Consider the following 19,717-nt stretch of genomic DNA (forward strand, 5'->3'; position numbering starts at 1 on the left):
CTTTGGGGTGCTCTGGGGCCTTCCTAGCCAATAACTTCTAGAAAGGTATCTTACATCTGGCAGTAAGATATTCATTTAATAACCTGTGGCTTCAGGATTGGCATTGTTATCCCCGTGGATGGCATCTACGTTCAAAGTCTTCTGTTTTCATTGTTTTGTTTTAAGACAGTACCTTACTGTGTACCCCAGCTCACCTGAAATTCACCGAGATCCACCTGCCTTGGTTTCCCAACTGCTGGTTTTAAACATGTGCCACCCCACCCAGTCAATCTTTTTTAAATTATATGTTTGATTAGCTTTAAATTATTGGGTTTCTGTGTGACCTATTCACACATCCCCAGTGTAGTTTAACCCTTTCCTCTAATCCTCATCTTCTCCCCATCCCTCAACCTATTGAGACTTTGATGTCAACTGTCTTTCTGTCTCTAGTTTTATTCTTTTAGGATAGGAATAGCTATAGGGATTTTAGTGAACATTCTTCTCTTCCTCTAGATTAAAAAAAAATGTTACTAAGTATAGGGTTTTCTTGTTTTCCCAGAAGTACATTCAAAATCAAAGCTAAGGTCTACAGTATGTCAAGAGAGCCACCCCCAGTATTCTACTATAGAAAGTGGTCCTGCACAGCCTACTGAGAGATTGCTTTAGAACACACCTTCCTACTGGCCACTACCTCCTCTCCCTGGATACTTTATGAAGAGAAATAAAGGTACAGCAAAGAGGCTAACCTACTAAAGAGACACCATTCCTTGAACAGGAGGAGAACTTGCCACTGAAAATCAAAGGACAAGAGCTTTAAGTTAATCGATTCATTTTTAAGACTAAGAGGTCATGAGCCGATGGCAGGATAGGCTGTCCATTCTCCAAAGGACATTATTTAGCCAGCATATTGGGGAAGAAAGGATTTGGAAGACCTGTAGGAGAGCCTACCCAGGAATAAGCTGAAAAGTATAAGCCTGCCAAACAGTGAAGCATTTGTTCTTGTTCCTCACTGAAAGAAAAATGCGCAAGAAGGTTGGAGATAGATAAGCCTATTCTTTTGTGGAATGAAGGGAGGAAAAGATTTTTGAAACAACATAAGACTTTTTTTTAATTTAAAAATATTTATTTATTTATTAAGTATACAGTATTCTTTCTGCGTGTATGCCTGCAGGCCAGAAGAGGGCAACAGATCCCATTACAGATGGTTGTGAGCCACCATGTGGTTGCTGGGAATTGAACTCAGGACCTTTGGAAGAGCAGGCAGTGCTCTTAACCTCTGAGCCATCTCTCAGCCCCCAACATAAGACTTTTATAATAATTGAAAGTCACTAGAACTTTCTACACTCAACTCAGTACATTACTAAGATACCTGCTAATACCAGTATATAATTAGGTACTATGATACCTAACTGTATTGTAGTATATTGGTGGATAGTAACTGGAAGCCTATACTGAATTTAAGCTCTTCAATAAATATTTAGTTGTATCTTTCACTACTTCTATATTTATTTAGGATGGAGATGAACATGTTGTTATTATTTGGTGTACGGTCCCTCCCCCCTTGTCCAAATAATATTGTGATTATATGTTCAGAATATTTATGCCTCTTGAGACTCCCCATAGAGATACAATAAAACAAAAGAGCAACTTGAGGTTCCTGAAAGGCTCCCCTACCCTACCTTTGCAGTGACAGAAATGACATGCATCAGGGGCTTCTGTGTAGGATACCAGCTTAGAATCACGTTGAAGCATATTATTGTTCTACAATGCTCATGTTGTCAACCCATGCAAATGCTTAGGTTTTTCTTTTCATCTTTTCTTTATTTTGTATCCACAGATGATGAATTCTGGCTAATTGGATATAGTGCTTGAAATTTCAGGTGTCCCCTAAATAAGTAAAATAGAATCCTCACAGAGCCAGGGCAACATGATGCTTGAGTCAGATGGCTGGGACTTCTTAAAGCCCAAGCTGAAGTCTCCCGTGGCCAATGAGTAAGGGAAGTCTAGTTTGTGCTGAGCGATTCCTACCTCTCTACTTGCAAAGTCCTAAAGAACTATAGAAGCCTTGAAGCGAGGACGTGTACATTTTGAATGGATTTTAGTTTCTTGGGGTTAAAAGATAGCTTCTAGTCTGAGATGTAAACAGATGAAACTTAATTGCATTCAAAGCTAGGTATTACCCATAGGGAACTCAAAAGCCATCCAAATTCCAGTGCTGTCTGGGAAATGAACCCGGAACTACACTGGGGTGCCATGGCTAGCTTGACTAGAGGTGAAACAGAACTGCTAAGCCAATACTGTGCACTTTCACCTCTAAGGGTCTGGGAAATAGGCACAAACAAAATAGTCAAGAGCTTAAAATTTAGCTGTGGGAAATTTATTGCAGCTAAATAGAGAAGGAAACAGCGGATCCCTGGGGAAGCAAGCAGGCTGTAATACAGAATGCAATTTGGAGCCGCGGTAAAGCAATTCCCCAGTACTGTGTGCGCCATAGTCACTTCAAGGAGGGCCCCGGTATTCTCCACTCTGGCACCTGGGGAGCTCAGGGGTTCCCAGCACAAAGACCCATCAGTTGAAGGGAGAAGTGACAGAAGGTTCAGGGAGATGGGTCAGCTAATGGATGGGGGAATAAATTCTCCCAGAACACTCCATGTTCAGACCACTGGAAATGGAGTCACCCTTCAAATAATCGTTGTGCCTGTTTCTTTTTTTCCATTTTCAATTTATAATAACAATAACGACCTAGACATAGGACATTTCCTGGGCCTTAATGACTGTCTGAGGTTAATGGCCCTCAACTACACCTCAGGCCATCAACCCCTCCCAGCTGGTCATTAATCTCCAGGAAGTATCCTGTTCCAGGGTCATTACAGTTTCCGTATCAACTATACCTTAAATGCTTTATGGATTCTGCAGATACAGATCTCTTGCCAGTAGAGGCTGTAAAACCTGTTTAGAATTCCAAAATTATTTTGAGCTTGACCTCTCAAAAATGTTTGCTTCTAAACCAAAATTGGCCGAAGGAAATATGCAGCTTCACTTTTCCTGAGTTATTTACATTTTTGGCAAGAGAGAGTTCAACTCAATGTTACAGTGAATATGCCAAAGATCAATTAATATTGGAGGGAATCAGCAGCTTTAAAGAGGAATTCCCGTTCTTCTGACGAGTATCACCACGCAGCCTTTGAGAAGGGATGCTGTCTGTGAAAATATCTCCCTTTGAGGATGCGCGTGTGTAGATGGCAGGCATTACATTTAATGGACAGACTTTTCTAAGTACATCTAATCCTAAAGCCTCTTTTTTTTTTACTTTCATCGGAAAAATTCCAGTGTATACACAAATATCATAATAAGCATTTGTTTTGCTACAAAATATTCTATATAAGGAGGAACTGAAACAAGAGTGAAATACGACTGCCGGAAGGGGTAGCAGCCAAGCTACCACCCCACAGGAAATGGAAGGGTAGATTCTCAAGAATCCTTGAGGATCTAGAGAGCTCAAGTAGGGACAAAGGAGGGAGACCAAGGAAACTCCGGAATTCCAACTATTGGCGATAGGCCCATGCCCCGACTAAGCAGGAAAGCCATAGAAACATGGTAGCTGGGCATTGTAAGCCTGTGCTGGTCAGTGTTTGTCAGCCTAACACCAGCCACCTGGGAAGAAGGAACCTCAAATGAGTAATCGCCTCCATCAGACTGGCCTGTGGGCACGTCTGTGGACCATTTATTGATCCTAATTGACATAGGTGGTGCCATTTCTGGGCACGTGTACCTGAGCTATAAAAAGTTGTTGAGCAAGCCAGAAAGTAGTGTTCCTCTGTGTTCTCAACTTCAATTCTTGTCTCCAGGTTCCTACCTCGGCTTCCCTCAATGACAACAGACTGTGACCTGTAAGCCAAATACACCCTTTAATCACCAAATTGGTCTGAGTCGGTATTTTAGCATAGAAGTGAAAAGCAAACTAGGACCTTAGAGGTAGGTAGCTGAGCCCAGCACTGGGGAAGAACAGTGGAGGGATAGGGAAAGCATCAAAGATACATGAACGGAGATTCTGATGAGACCCTTGTCTAACGCACAGTGATAACTGCATTCCCAGCTCATGGGTCCAGATCCTCAAACTGAACAATGTCAAACACCTAGGGGGCTGGAGAGATGGCTCAGAGGTTAAGAGCACTGGCTGTTCCTCCAGGGGTCCTGAGTTCAATTCCCAGCAACCACATGGTGGCTCACAGCCATCAGTAATGAGATCTGGTGCCCTCTTCTGGCCTGCTGACATACATGGAAGGAATGTTGTATACATAATAAATAAATATATCTAAAAAATATATAAAAAAGACACCTAGGGCACAGAATCAGAGCATGGGGAGACTGCTACAGTAAAAGCTGTAGAGGACCAGCCTTGACAAAAATACCACTTGTCAGGGTAGGGACTTGGGGATCAGAAATGTAAGTAAAGAGTACAAAGGTGTGAAAATAATAAAACAGAAACCATAGAATAGTACCGGGAGAGTGGTCCACTGAATACTGACATCGTCTGCATTTAATTTTCTATGCACTTTTATACCCCAGCACAAAACGGGGAAGAAGGCAACAAAAGACGTCTTTAACATGGTACAAAGGACAACTGCAACAGTCAATTGCTTCAACACTTTGAGACATCAAGTCATTCGCATTCTGTTGTTTAGGCAGTGAAGCTACCCTAGATCAAGTATCCTGAAAGCAGCCACTCCCAGGTAACCTCCTATTACAAAAGAAGGAGCAAAAGTATGCTTGCATATCCTGACCATCTATCTATCTGACAGGGCAGAGTAGATCTACCCATATGGACCATCTTAATGTCAAAAGAACCAAGTAACCACGTCTTGATTCAGGAGCTATAGCTCTGAGGTTGTTAGCAAAACTGAGCATTTTCTAACTCTCTGACCTTCAGACAAGGTGGAAATAGGCTCACATTTTTGGGCCTCCACAAAAAGCTGGACGAATTGTACAGAAGAACTATTTTCCTCTATTTGTAAGACCAAGACCAAGTTAACCCAGTTCCTAATGAGGGTCCCGGTAAAGTCTTGATATAGTTTATTATGTCTTATAAGGATTCATGTAGAAGTCTAGTCCCAGTGAAGCGGTGTTGGGAGAGTGTGAGAACCTTGAGGGAAGACATTATGCCATTGGGGTCACTGCCTTCAGCAAGAACCAATCCTGGTCTCATAGAGTAAGTTCTTATGAGTATGGGTTCTTAAAAAGTAAAGATACTTCAAGAACTTGGCCTCTTCTGAACTTAACAACTTTCTTGCCTTTTCTTTACAATGTAATGATGAAGTAAGAGGAAACTTAGACAAAAGGTGAAAAACGGTGGTAATTATGGGTTTTCAGGCTCTGAAATTGTTACTTTCCTAAATAAACCTTTATAAAATATAAGTTCCCAGATTCAAGTATTTTATTATAACATCAGAAATATGGTTAAGACTCACTTCCTAGTTTTCACGGTGCCTCCTTCTTGCCACATTCTTACTTGAAAAAAAAAACATATCTCTACCTTTAAAAATAGTTAATATTGTCACTATTGAATTTGTTCAGAGGAGTTTAAGAAAATTAAATATAGAGCTACCAAATGAGTTACATATGGTACGGAGCTAAAGGAGTCAAAGTTAGCAGATCACAGTTATGCCTCACATCTCTGTTTACTGCAGCACTGCACACTATAGCTGCAGTGAATACATATGTGTATGTATGCATATATGTATGTATGCATGTGTGTATGTAATAAGCCCAGCCACCCAACAGCTGAGCAGATAAAGAAAATATACTATGTCATTCTGGAAATGATAGGCTCAAGGCATGGGAACAGCAAGTATTAAAAGTATTTACCAGAACTGATGGGAAAAGAAACTTAATAAAGAAAAATTCCATATCTATCACCCTGCAGAAAACTCAGCTCCAAATGGATCCAGGGCCTCAACATAAGGTCAGCTATCCTGAATCTCATAGAATCTTACTGGTGTGGAATAGCCTTGACCTCACTAGCACAGGAAAAGACTTTCTGAACAGAACACCATTAGCACAGGAACTAAGAACAACCATGATATATGGGACCTCGAGAAACAGAAACACTCCTGTACAGCAAAGGACATCATCATTAAGGCACAGCAGCAACCTAGAGAATGGGGAAAGATTTTTGTTGTTGTTGCTTTATTGATTTTTATTGAGCTATACGTTTTTATCTGCTTCCCTCTCTTCCTCTCCCCTCTCCTTCAACCCTCTTCCATGGTCCCCATGCTCCCAAGTTACTCAGGAGATCTTGTCTTTTTCTACTTCCCATGTAGATTAGACCCATCTATGTCTCTCTTAGGGTCCTTATTGTTGTCTAGGTTCTCTGGGATTGTGAATTGTAGGCTGTTTTTTTTTTCCTTTTTTGTCTAAAAACCACTTATGAGTGAGTACATATGATTATTTTTTTTCTGTTGTGTAGTACTCCATTGTGTAAATGTACCACATTTTCCTTATCCATTCTTCAGTTGAGGGGCATTTAGGCTGTGTCCAGGTTCTAGCTACGACAAAAAAATGCTGCTATGAACATAATTGAGCACATGTCCTTGTTGCATGATTGAGCATCCTTTGGGTATATACCCAAAAGTGGTATTACTGGGTCTTGAGGAAGGTTGTTTCCTAATTTTCTGAGAAATCACCACACTGGCATCCAAAGGGGCTGTACCAACTTGCTCTTACCCCACAACCTCTCCAGCATAAGTTGTTATCAGTGTTTTTGATCTTGGCCATTCTTACAGGTGTAAGATGGAATCTCAGAGTTGTTTTGATTTGCATTTCTCTGATGGCTAAGGATGTTGAGCATTTCCATAAGTGTCTTTCAGCCATTTTAGAGTCCTCTGTTGAGAGTTCTCTGTTTAGGTCTGTACCCCATTTTTTTGGATTATTTGTTCTTTTGTGACCAATTTCTTGAGTTCTTTGTATATTTTGGAGATCAGCCCTCCGTCTGATGTGGGGTTGGTGAAGATCTTTTCGAGACTGAGGAAAGATTTAAACAAATTATAAATCTGATAGAGAGATAGTATCCAGAATATATTTTAATTTTTAAAAAAAAAATGAACATCAAGAAAACAAATGACCCAGTTTTAAAATGGTGTAGAGAACTAAGCAGGGAGCTCTAAAAAGATGAAACACCGATGATAATAAACACTTAAAGAAATATTGGACATCCTCAGCCATGAAAGAAATGCAAATTAAAGCTATTCTGTGATTTCATCTTATACTTATCAGAATGGCCAAGGTTAAAAAAACAAATGATAGCATATGCTGGCAAGGGTGCAAGAAAATGGGAACACTTATTTGTTGCTAGAGTTAATACAAACTTGTACAGCCACTATGGAAATCAACATGGAGATTCCTCAGGAAGCTAAGACTCTATTGACCTCAATCACCACCTGTACCACCCTTGAGCAAAGGACTCCTCATGCTTCTACAGAGACACTTGTTCATCTGTCTTCACTACTGCTCTATCCATAACAGCCAGAAAGTGGAAACTATGATAATAAAATATGGTACATTTACCCAATGGGAATTATTCAACTGTTAAGAAAAATTAAATTATGAAATTTTCAGTTAAATCAATGGAACTAGAAAATAATCATCCAAGGCAAGGTAATCCAGACTTAAAAAGACAAATATTATATGTTTTTTCTTATATGTGAATGTTAGCTTCTGATATGTATGCTACTATCTGAATCATCACAGAGGTTATATACTTAGGAAGGGACCAGAGAAGAGGAAAGAATCTCCCATGGAGGGGAAAATAGAATTTAGAGTTGTCAGGAGATAAAAAGAAAACTAGAATAGGAGAATTAAATGATTAGGGAGATGGGAAACCAGAGTAAAAGAAGGATATGATGAATAATACTAACACTAAAGGTCTTTTGAAGTACCATATAGAAACCTTCTGCTGTATAAGCTTCCTAAAATATACACACATATGACAGGAGTTTAAATGGAGCCACCAAATAATGGTGGAGACAATGTCCAACCAGATGTCGTATACCACCAAGTAAAACTTTCAGTGCCAGGATGGATTACATCTCCTTGAGTTGCTGGCCAATGGGTTTCCATGGACTCCCCTAAACATCACAGGCCATTGTCAGGGCTATTAGTTGCTCTCCACAAACTAATGGTAGTGCCATATTGCTGGAAACAACACTTACATCATCAAACACAGAAAATTTTCTGGGGTCCTACGAGGAGCGTCATTTCTACCGACTATTTGTCTTGATCCTGGAAGTTACTTTGCATGCTATTAGAGAAGAAAAGTAATCATCAGTATCACCCAGTTACAAACTCTGTGACCTGCAATAGCAACCTGCATGGTACAATGTTTGCACAATGCTATGTGTGTGAGTAACTAACTCCATTTTTATTGGATTTAAGGCTCACCCCTTGAGATGGAACTCACACCTTACCCTACTAAAGTGATCAAGAACCTGAGACTAGCTAGGTCTTGAGCTCTCGTGGTGCTTTATTCTGTTACAGGAACACAGTAATAAAACGACCCTAATGACATGTTCTATATGCTTAGATCAGCGCCTCACTCGCCCCGTCAAAGGAGCATTTTCTTGCAGTAGATGAGGATTAACACAAACCCACCCACAACTGGAGAAAGTGCAGACAGTGAAATACTTTGGAGCACTCCTACGTGAATGGGACATCTTCATCAAACTCTTCCCCTCAAGTTCCAGAAATCTATGCAAAAGAGGAAGTATAAAAATTATAAGAGCCAGAGGCAGTGAATTACTCCAAGAAAATAGTGTCTTCCAGACCCAACAAGACTGATGGACTCATGGAGACTGTGTCTGCATGCACAGACATGCACAGATTAAAGCCAGACAAAGTCCCAGCACTAAGCAAAGGAAGTGGACACAAAGTCTCATCCCTAACCAGGAAGCTATTTGAAATTGATACCAGCCAGGAAGGGGAAAATCCGTTTCTCCAAAGGAGAGGCACTGGGTGTGTTAACCACACTCTACCATCACAGGCCCTGTGTCCAGGAGTAACTGGTCAAAACGAAACAAACTCCATGTGGACGTGTGTGTGTGTGTGTGTGTGTGTGTGTGTGTAAGTTTTTGGTTTCATTTTGTTATATTTGGGGATTTTTTTTTCTATGTTTTTTATTTATTTTGATTTTCATTTTTGGTTTTTGAGGATTTGTGTGTGTGTGGAAGGAAAAAAGAACAAGAACAGGAAGTGGGTGGCTAGGGAGGTGGGGAGGACCTAGGAAAAGGTGGGGGAAAGAAAACATAATCAAAATCTATTGTATGAAAAAAATAAATCAATAAAAGTAGCAAAAAATTTCATGTTACTTTTGCATATTTGTTATCACTCAGAAAAGCAAGAGGAAATAAAACGTGAATTCTCCTTTGGGGAAATAGAATCTGTTCTGTGGATAGAAACAAAGTGTGTGGGTTCTCAGAGAGAATCACCCCTCTGAGTGTGAATGGTGTCTTTTTATAGCAGTTAATAGAAATTACCTGGCCTTGACTTCTGGGCTATTTATGGGGGATGGTGTTTGAATAGATAAGAGGGGGCTCACTTTCTGCTTGTCAGGGAGTAAATTTTATCTCATCATCTGTCCTTCCTGAGACTGGTGTTTGAGGCGAGGTGCCAGGGGTCATTAGGAGTTAGACCACAATTGTTTGTATGAGTCATTAGAAGGCCCTGGGTCAGACTCCAAGCCTTGAGAGCTGATTGCGGGAGAGTGGGAAATTTGCTTTTTATTTTTGAGCCCTTATTTATTTCGACCTTTTAGTGTCTACAATACACTTTTTTCCCTCACTATAATGTCAGGGAAGTGGACAAGGTCAAAATTAGGACATCTACGAAAAAATGAAAAGAACTATATATCACTGGGTTAAGCAAGAAGTTAAAGCATTGTGCATTTTCTCTCATATAATGAATCCAGGGGAAACAGAAGGGGACCTTGAGAGAAAAGGAAGGTACTTGGGGAGTCAGAGGAACAAGGTCATGGATATGATCAAAGTATGTTATATACATGTCTGAAAATGTCACAATTAAACCCATAATATTAGTATAATAACTATACTAATAATAAGATTAATAATTCCCTTAGGGGGCCACATCATCAGAACTTTACCTGAACATAAGCCTCTCTCAAAGGCCCTACCTCTGAATTCCATCAAATTAGGGTTGGTTATTTAACACATGAATTTGGTGACAACTCAGGAGATGATGCAGTTGGTGAAGTGCTCACTGCACAAGTGACAGGAACAGGGTGTGGTGATGGTGCATACATGTAATCATAGCACTTGGGAGGATAGGCAGGGAGATGAGAGGTTCACAGCCAACATAGACTATATAGCAAGACTTAAAACTACCTGTTACTTCTGCTCCAGGGGTTCGAATAACCTCTTCTGGTTTCAGTGGGTACCTGCACTCATGTGGACACACACACGCTCGTGCACACACATGTACACCTTCACAGTTTTTAAAACAATAAAATAAAATTTTAAACTTAAGTATATAGCATAAAATGAGAATAAATTTTATTTAAGGAAAAACAATACTTGTGTTAAAGGCAAACCTTAAGTTCATAATTATCCTAGGAGAGGATGAATCTAGCAACCACTCTGAGCCTGACAACTGACTGATGTGTGGCCATTAGGGTCCTAAGAGCCTATGTAGCTTAGATGGTGGGAAAGAACAAAAAAGGCCATCTGAGGAGCACCACAAGCTTGGGGTCAAGAGTTTAGGTTTCTTTTAGGAAGTGCTTACACTGGGCCAAGAGACACTTTCAAGCACAAAGTAGATAATCAGGAAGTAAATCAAATTGGGCCAAGACTAGTGAGACTATATATATGCATTTTATCTGCTTCCCTCCTTTTTTCCCAGTCCCCTTCTACAACCTCTCATGGTCCTCATGCCCCCAATTTACTCAGGAGATCTTGTCTTTTTCTACTTTCCATGTATATTAGAGCCATGTATGTCTCTCTTATGGTCCGAATTGTTGTCTAAATTCTCTGGGATTATGAATTCTAGGCTGATTTTCTTTGCTTTATGTCTAAAAGCAACTTAATGAGTGAGTACATATGATATTTGTCTTTCTGGGTCTGGGTTACCTCACTCAATATGATGGTTTCTAGATCCATCCATTTTCTTGCAATATGCAAGATGTTGTTATTTTTTTCTGCTGTGTAGTATTCCATTGTGTAAATGTGCCACACTTTCCTTATCCATTCTTTGGTCAAAGAGCATTTAGGTTGTTTCCAGGTTCTGGCTATAATAAACAATGCTGATATAAATATAGTTGAACGCATATACTTGTGATACGATTGAACATCCTTTGAGTATATACCCAAAAGTGGTATTGCTGGGTCTTGAGTAGATTGTTTCCTAATTTTCTGAGAAATCGCCATACTGATATCCCAAGGGGCTGTACCAATTTGCACTCCCATCAGCAATGCAGGGAGTGTTCCCCTTACCCCACATCCTCTCCAACATAAATTGTCATCAGTGTTTTTGATATTGGCCATCCTTACAGGTATAAAATGGAATCTCAGAGTTGTTTTGACAGCTAAGGATGTTGAACATTTCCTTAAGTGTCAGGGAGATGCCGTGTAGCTACTGAAGGAGAAAGACTCCAGAACCTTACTGGTAAGCCACAGCCTCGTGATGATAAACAGATTAATAGAAATGGGTTAATTTAAAATATAAAATCTAGCTAAGAATATGCCAAGCCATTGGCCAAGCAGTGCTGTAATTAATATAGTTTTTGTGAGATTATTCGGATCTGAGCAGACAGGAAATGAAAGCACAGTCAGTCTACAAACACTGAGAGAAAACAATGACAACCTGGATTCAACACATATTTAAGAAAATATCATCCAGGTCCTAGCGGGCAAGGTGCTAGGCCATGATGTCATTCAGGTAAGAACTTTCTACTTTCCCTTCCTTCCTTTATATACCTAAGGAGGTGTATAAAATCATACCCAGTGCTTATGGAGGAGTCAACAGACTTCATATGTGAGCAGAATAGTTTTGGTCAACTTCAAATCAGCTAAAGTCATCTGAGCAGAAGAAACCTCAATATAGAAAATGCCCCATCAGTTGGCCAGTAGGACAGTCTGCTAAGCATTTGCTTGATTATCATTTATATGAGAGGGCCATCCCACTGTAGACAGTGCTATCCCTGTCCAGGTGGTCCTAGAATGCAAATAAGAAACTGAACAAACTGTGAAAAGCAAGCCAGTAATCAGTGTTCCTCCGTGGTCTCCGCTTGGGTTCATGCCTCCAGCTTCCAGCCTTGAGCTCCTGCCCTGACTTCCTCTGGTGACAGACTGGAACCTGCATGTCAAACAAATCCTTTCCTCTCCAGCTTCCTTCCCATCTTGGTCATGGTGTTTTATCACAGCAATAGACACCTAACGAAGACGACATGGAAAGAGTTTCAGCAAGGCCTCCTTCCACAGGCTCAGCCTTTCCCCCAGCAGGCCTGACTGCTGGGATTCAGAAGCCTCAGGCATAGCAAGCTCGATGTTTCGAGTATTTATGACTGAACCAGAGCATTGTTTGGTCACTAGAGATCAGCAGACAAGGTCATGGGATTTCAAATTTTGACTTGGAGCAAAAAACTATTCCCAGTGAAAGCAAACTTTAACAGGCAGTAGGAGAGCAAGTAATCTAAGGATTGATGTGGTGGTTCAAATAAAAAAGACCCCCACACACTCATTATTGGAGAGGTGGCCTTGTTGGAGTAGGTGTGACCTTGTTGGAAGAAGTGTGTCACAGGGGATGGGCTTTAAGATTTCAGGAACTCAAGCCTAACCCAGTGTCTCTCTTTCTATCTGCTGCCTGCCAGTCCAGATGTCAAACTCTCAGCTACTTCTCCAGGGCCATGTCTGCCTGCATGCAGCTGACCTTCCCACCATGACAATGATGAACAAGACCTCTGAACCTGTAGGCCAACCCCAATTAAATAGTTTTCTTTGTAAGAGTTGCTATGGCAATGCTGTCTATTCACAGCAATAAAAAAAAAAACTAAATTGTTTTTTATTAACAACTAACTAAGACAGTTGATGCTTGCTCAAGACAATGATTATATAATTAGGTCAGACTGGAGAAGCTGAGGACAACAGCTCTCATTGAACGTCTTGTAGACATTGTGCCCATAGGGCACTCATTACTGCCTTTGTAAACCAAGCAAACAGTTAAAATATCTCTAATACACAATCTCTAGAAGGAAAAAAAATGCATGGCAGAACTTGAACTGCAGATGCTTTGGGCAAGCCCAGCGTGTCCAGAGCAGTAACTGAGGAGTGTTCGTGAGGTAAGAATGCTACTAGTTTCTTTCAAGAAGTGCATTGTTAGGCGGATCTCTGTGAGTTCGAGACCAGCCTGGTCTACACAGCTAGTTCTAGGACAGGCTCCAAAGCCACAGAGAAACCCTGTCTAGAAAAACAAACAAACAAGAAGTGCATTGCTGACGTTGAACTTGCCTGTCCTGCTATTTTCTTAGTCTACAGTTCCCACCTTTATAAGAGTAAGGAAGATCTGCTGTGTGAATATAAAACCAAAGAATCAGTACCTCTCATAGAGCTTCCCCATCTGAGCCCTGCCCCGGGAGCTAGACAATCCCTGGAAAGAGTGGACCCTGAATTGCTGGCCCTTACACAATCACGACAACTTTGTAAAGAGCAATATCTGAATGACCCTTCAGACTTCAGAGATCAGCAATAGCTGTGTGACAGGAAGATGTTGGCTCCAAATGACAGAAAAGAGAGTTAGCTGTTCTCAGGGCTCTGCAGTTTTTAAGGAAGAAATAGATATGATTGGGTTTAAAAGGGAAAAAAAAGAGACAATTACATTTAAGGATGTAGCTAGGGACCTCACCCAGAAAGAATGGCAGAAAATGGCACTTGCTGAGAGGAACCAAAATGTGATGCTGAAGAACCATAGCAATCTCCTCACAGTAGATTGACAGGTCACCAAACAGATGGAATCTTCTAATGGGACAAGAAGAGGCCTGCAAAAAAGTAAACACTACAGCTGAAGACAGTGGCTGGCTTCTCTCTGCATGTGAAGCGTTGACTTCTCTACGAGCGGCTGGGTAGGATTCCAGAGAGCTACAGGTCAGAAGAGAGAAGAACTTGAAGGCTCTACTTGGCTGATATTGGGAACCAGTACCCTCATCCCTGGGGTCCAGATTGTTGAGATATACTACACAGTTGGCACATTCTTGCTAGACACTTGTCTATAGTTTTCCCATTTTAAGTAACACCCAGAAGAGAGCGCAGTTCCCTTGGTGTATCAGATTCCTTTGCTTGTTTGATGGAAGGTGGGAGGAGGGGAGATTTTGCTCTTTTCCTTTACAGATTCTGATTTTATGAAACAATGTTTCAATTTCGATCAATCAAGGTAAATTTTTCCAACTTGGACACCCCTGGCCTTTTGTTTCCTTTAACGTCATATGATACCGGATCCATTCGTCTGTATCTTACCCTTAAATGAGAGCATTTTCTCCTGGACCCCGCCCCCATCCTTACCAACTGTGCCTGACCCTCCTGACACTTTATAAAAAGTTCCTATGTAGGCCTGGTTGGTCCTTCCCCTCTGCCTAGGTCAGGGTGCTTTTAGAACACTATACGTCAGTCACTGAAATACCACGCTCATGGTGCTTGCGACCCTCTCATTCCCTGAGAATAATTACCAGCATAAGACTTTTCTATAAGACAAATATCATTTATACAAAAGAATTGACCTGGTGGGCTGGAGAGATGGCTCAGAGGTTAAGAGCACTGACGGCTCTGCCAAAGGTCCTGAGTTCAATTCCCAGCAACCACATGGTGGCTCACAGCCATCTGTAATGAGATCTGGTGCCCTCTTCTGGCCAGCAAGCATGCAGACAGAACACTGTATATATAATAAATAAATTTAAAAAAAAAGAATTGTCCTAAGCAACATCTTTACATTTGACATAGTGCTTGTAGTTTTACTATGTATTTAACTGTAACTAGTGTTTAATTATGTGTATGCATGTATGTCTATGGGAGGTTATATTCATGTCCAGGAATGCAGATGCTTGCAGAGACCAAAGGAGAGTGTCAGGTTCCCAGGAACTGGAGGTGCAGGCAGTGGTGAGCCACCTCACCTGGGTGCTGGGAACCTAACTTAGATCCTCTGCAACAGCATGAAACACTCTTTCTTGTTTTATTTTATTTTATTTTATTTTGTCTTGAGACAGGATTTCTTTGTGTAGCCCTGGCTGTCCTAGAACTCACTCTGTAGACCAGGCTGGCCCCAAACTTACGGAGCTCTGCCTGCCTCTGCCTCCTGAGTGTTGGCATTAAAGGCATGCACTCTTAACCATGGGACCATAGCTTCAACCCAATTACTGCTATTAAAATTTGTTTTAAAGTTAACAACAGTTGTGGGCTTGTGGTGGTTTGAATAAGAACCATAGGCTCATAGATCTGAACGCTTGGTCACCAGGGAGTGACACTCTTAGGAGGTGTGATCTTAATAAAATAGGAGTGGCCTTGTTGGAGAAGATATGTCATTTGGGAGTGGGCTTTGTGGTTTCAAATGCTCAAGCCAGGCCCAGTGTCTCTTTCTCTTCCTGCTGCCTGCAGATCCAGACATAGAACCTCAGCTGCCTCTCCAGCACTTTGCCTGTCTGCTTGCCTTCCATGCTTCCTGCCATGATGACAATGGACTAAACCTCTAAAAATGTAAGCAAGCCCCAATTAAATGTTTTCCTCAATGAGTATATAATAAATTCCAGAGGACTTGGGTTTGACTCCCAGCATCCACTATTTATAACTTCAGTTTCAAGGGACCCAATGCCTTCTGGCCTCTGAGGGAACCATGCATGCATGTGATATACAAACAAACCTGGAGGTAAAGTCCCAACACATATAATATTTTTAAATGAACATTTTTAAATCTTTAAATTAACAGTTTTCTTTCTTTTTCCAATTTAAAATCTTGTTAGACTATCACTTTTCTTGTGACACACCTACTAATGTTCTATAAGAAATGACAGTAAATTTTGCCCCTCCCAGGTGTATTGTGCCTTCAAAGCCACTGTTCCCCTCTGCTTATAATATCTCTCCATTATTTAGTAAAGTTGTTTCTTTACATTAGGATTCAAGTCAACAGAAAGTTACTGCCCTGTTGAAGCTCACTTAAGTCACCAAAATTACAGGCTGTTCATCTGCATCCCAAAGTGCTTTCTGTCTCCCTCCACCAGAAAGTCTCCTACATCACAGGCGAGAGTATGCCCATGTTTACCTCCCTGACAATGCTTAATACTGTAATCATCTTGGGTCACCCCATTATCTGGGTCACAACATACTTATGTGTTCAGCGTTTTCATTAGTGAAATGAATAATGATAGAACATGTAGCCTCAACTAATGACAAGCCACTTAAGAACATACACATCCAAGGCATGATGTTACTTTAATTAAACAAGAGATACTCCAAACACTCAGTGTTTAGAAAACTTCTCTGTCCACTGGGACTAACAAAAAATTTAAACAACAGTGTTTTCACAAGTGACAAAAAGCTATCGAGTTATATGACTTTGGAAAAGAGCATGAAGTCACATCAGGGTTTATGTGAACTTTATGAGTTCACACGCAGAGAACTCTGGTCGCAATGTTTAGGATCCTCATGATTAATGTTCACTCTCTGACTGCAAATATGGGAAATAAAGCTGTAGACACAAAGGTGAAATCAACAAAGAGACTAAGGAAATGTCCGAGCACTTGCTACACAAACATGAGAACCAGAGTTCAGATCCCAGCACCCACGTAAATGCTGGGTGGGAGGGGGCAGCACACCTGTGATTCCAGAGCTCAGAAGATGGACGTAGGAGATCCTCAGAGCAAGCTGGCTAGCTTGGGGGTCATCTGAGAAACCTTGCCTCAATGGATAACATGGAGAACAATCGGGGAACCCTCTAGTCTCACATGTACACACACAGATGTATGTGCATTTGAACACATGAGTGTTCACACACATTTAAACAAGCATATGTATATACCCCATGCAGAGACAGATGAAAATAAATAAACAAATCTGGCTAAAATGCCTACCAAGCATGGGTTTATCTCAGAAGAAAATTCGCACATTGAAAACAAAAGTACATCGCCAAATATGAAGGGTGCATTGAATGGCACCCATGATATTATATCTGCATCAAAACTATGGGAATTCCCTGGTTCATGGTACAGTTGAAGAAATCCCTTTTCCTCTTCCACATGTTCCGAGTCACAGAAAAATCAACTAGAACTCATTGAGCATGTCATATATGGTGGAGATTTTAAAAGCTTCTCTAACCCAATGAGAGTCAATCTTTCTTGCTTTCCTCTTCTTCATAATCAAATTATACATATTCAAAATAGTTAAAGATAATAATATGGTTGTCATTTGGTTATACTGGAGAAAACCCAGTGCTTCTATGAACGTGTTCCTTGAGGGAAGGGGATGTGTGTGTGTGTGTGTGTCCCCAGAACTAAACCCAGGACCTCACAGAAGCTCAGCATCTATTTTGTCATTAAACTGTAGCCATAGCCCCTTTGACATGACTTTATGAGAAAGGAGAGGAGATGAGAATGCTCACAAGCTCTGCCACAAAATATCATCCCTTGAGTGCCTGGGTGTGCCGGTCACGGAGAGCAGAAAGGTGATGTTTAGGTACTCTTACAGATGGAGCTATATCCTCCCCAAAGTTTCTGTTGAAATTCTAGCTTCAGTTCTTCAGAATAGGACTGTGCTTGGTGAGAGAGCCATAGGCAAAAGACAAAAATTAAATGTCATTGGAGTGCTCATATGTATGATACAAATATCTCATTTTACATATATTATACATATCTGTGTCATATGTTCCTCCCCATGGCTCAGAGATCATCATTAAATGGGGAGCTGAAAGATTACAAAAGCCAGATATCAGGGATGACAGGATCGAAACTGTCTTCTGTACATGACAGTACTTACTACTGTCACGAATTCATGATGTCTGTACCAAGATTTGCACAAGATCAAGACAGTCGGCATTCTAGCACAGACTGAGAAGGAGCTGCCACCCCTAACTCAGGAGCTATGGACAACGGATGGCTTCCTAGTTTTCTTTAGGGATATGCTTCCTGGTATGTTGAACGCAGCTCAGTAGATGACCATCTAGGATTATATAAGCAGCAAAAATGGAGTTGATGAGTTGTTGGTTTGTTTGTTTGTTTTAAAGATACAGAGTTGGGGAGTAGAGGAATGGGGATAGATCTAGAAAAGATTAAGCAACAGACTTGATCAAAATAAATTATATGAGAGACTGGAGAGATACCTCAGGGATCAAGAGCACCCGTTGCTCTTGCAGAAGATCTGGGTTTGGTTCCCAGAACCCACTGAGCAGCTTTCAACCATCTGTAACTTCCGTTTCAGGGAATCTGACTCCCTCTTCTGGCCGTCGCAGTCACAGACACACACATCTGTGTGCAGACATACGTGTGGACACAATACCTGCACATATGACTAAGTGGAAAATTAATCATAATTTAAAAACAAGTTCTATGAGATTGTTGAATAATTAATGATACATTTTGAAAAACCAGAGTTATTGCTATGAGGTAAAATCCATGATAAACCTTTTTAGTTGTTTACTGTTGCTATAATAGCAATGGCTCAGTAAATTTCATTTTAAAAGAAATGGATAGCTCTTTTGTCAGCTGAAACTCGATGTATTGGATGTTAAACTGTATTGCACTGAAATTTGACTTGTATATAATTAAAAGAAGAAAAAAACAGTCTGGATCAAATGATATCCTCCCTCATATACATATGTGTGTGTGTGTGTGTGTGTGTATATAGAGAGAGAGAGAGAGAATTGTGTGTGTGTGTGTGTGTGTACAGAGAGAGAGAGAGAGTCTGTATCACTCTTTTTTCAGTAGTTCAAATATATGCTTTTCTGAGTACTAGAAATGTATTCTGAAGGGAAATTCAAAGAGATTTTTATAAATAAACCTAGAATCTATGAGATAATTGTAGCTACAAATACAAAAACACCCAAGGGTTACAATGTATTTGAGGAACCGTTTTCTAAAATGATGCCCTCCCCCCTCCCCCAGCAATGAGCCTCCAAGCCAGCCTTTCTCCTAAGAGCGTCCAGCACACATTTAGCGACCTTCAAAGAAAGGACAAGCAAGGCAAGCAGACAACAGAGCTTTTCCATTCCCCACATGCCTCACCAAGCAGCTGGAGGCGCCCCGCAGCTTCCACCGAGGGCCCAGGTGTGCCTACCTGGCCAGCCCCCACAGCAAACGGGCAGAGGCCCAGCAAATCCAGCGGGGGCTCCAGCCTGCAATCAGGGCAAGCGTTTCCCAACAGTTACTCACAAAGGCAGAGGCAGTTCTGACAGCGGGGAGAAGCCGAGAAATGAATCTCGGCCGTTCTTCCCACTGGAGAGGGAGGGCATAGAAACTTTACCATGGAGAACAGCTGCTCCGAACGCTGCACTGGGTGTTAATCAAGCCATCTGTGATCTGCAGGAAGAGGCTTGGATCAAAAACCTTAACTTGCCCCCAAGGCCCTGTTTCCACCTTGATTTAACGATTCTCATTGGTAGCAATCTGCTGTTCTTTCCCCGTGCAGGGTCCCAAGCGCGGGTCCTGTGGCTCCATCAACTAGCTGGGGTAGCCCCTCAAGGAGAAAGGCTCCCCTGGCAGGAGACA

Source organism: Microtus pennsylvanicus, chromosome 2, assembly GCF_037038515.1.
Source record: "Microtus pennsylvanicus isolate mMicPen1 chromosome 2, mMicPen1.hap1, whole genome shotgun sequence".
Classification (NCBI taxonomy): Eukaryota; Metazoa; Chordata; class Mammalia; order Rodentia; family Cricetidae; genus Microtus; species Microtus pennsylvanicus.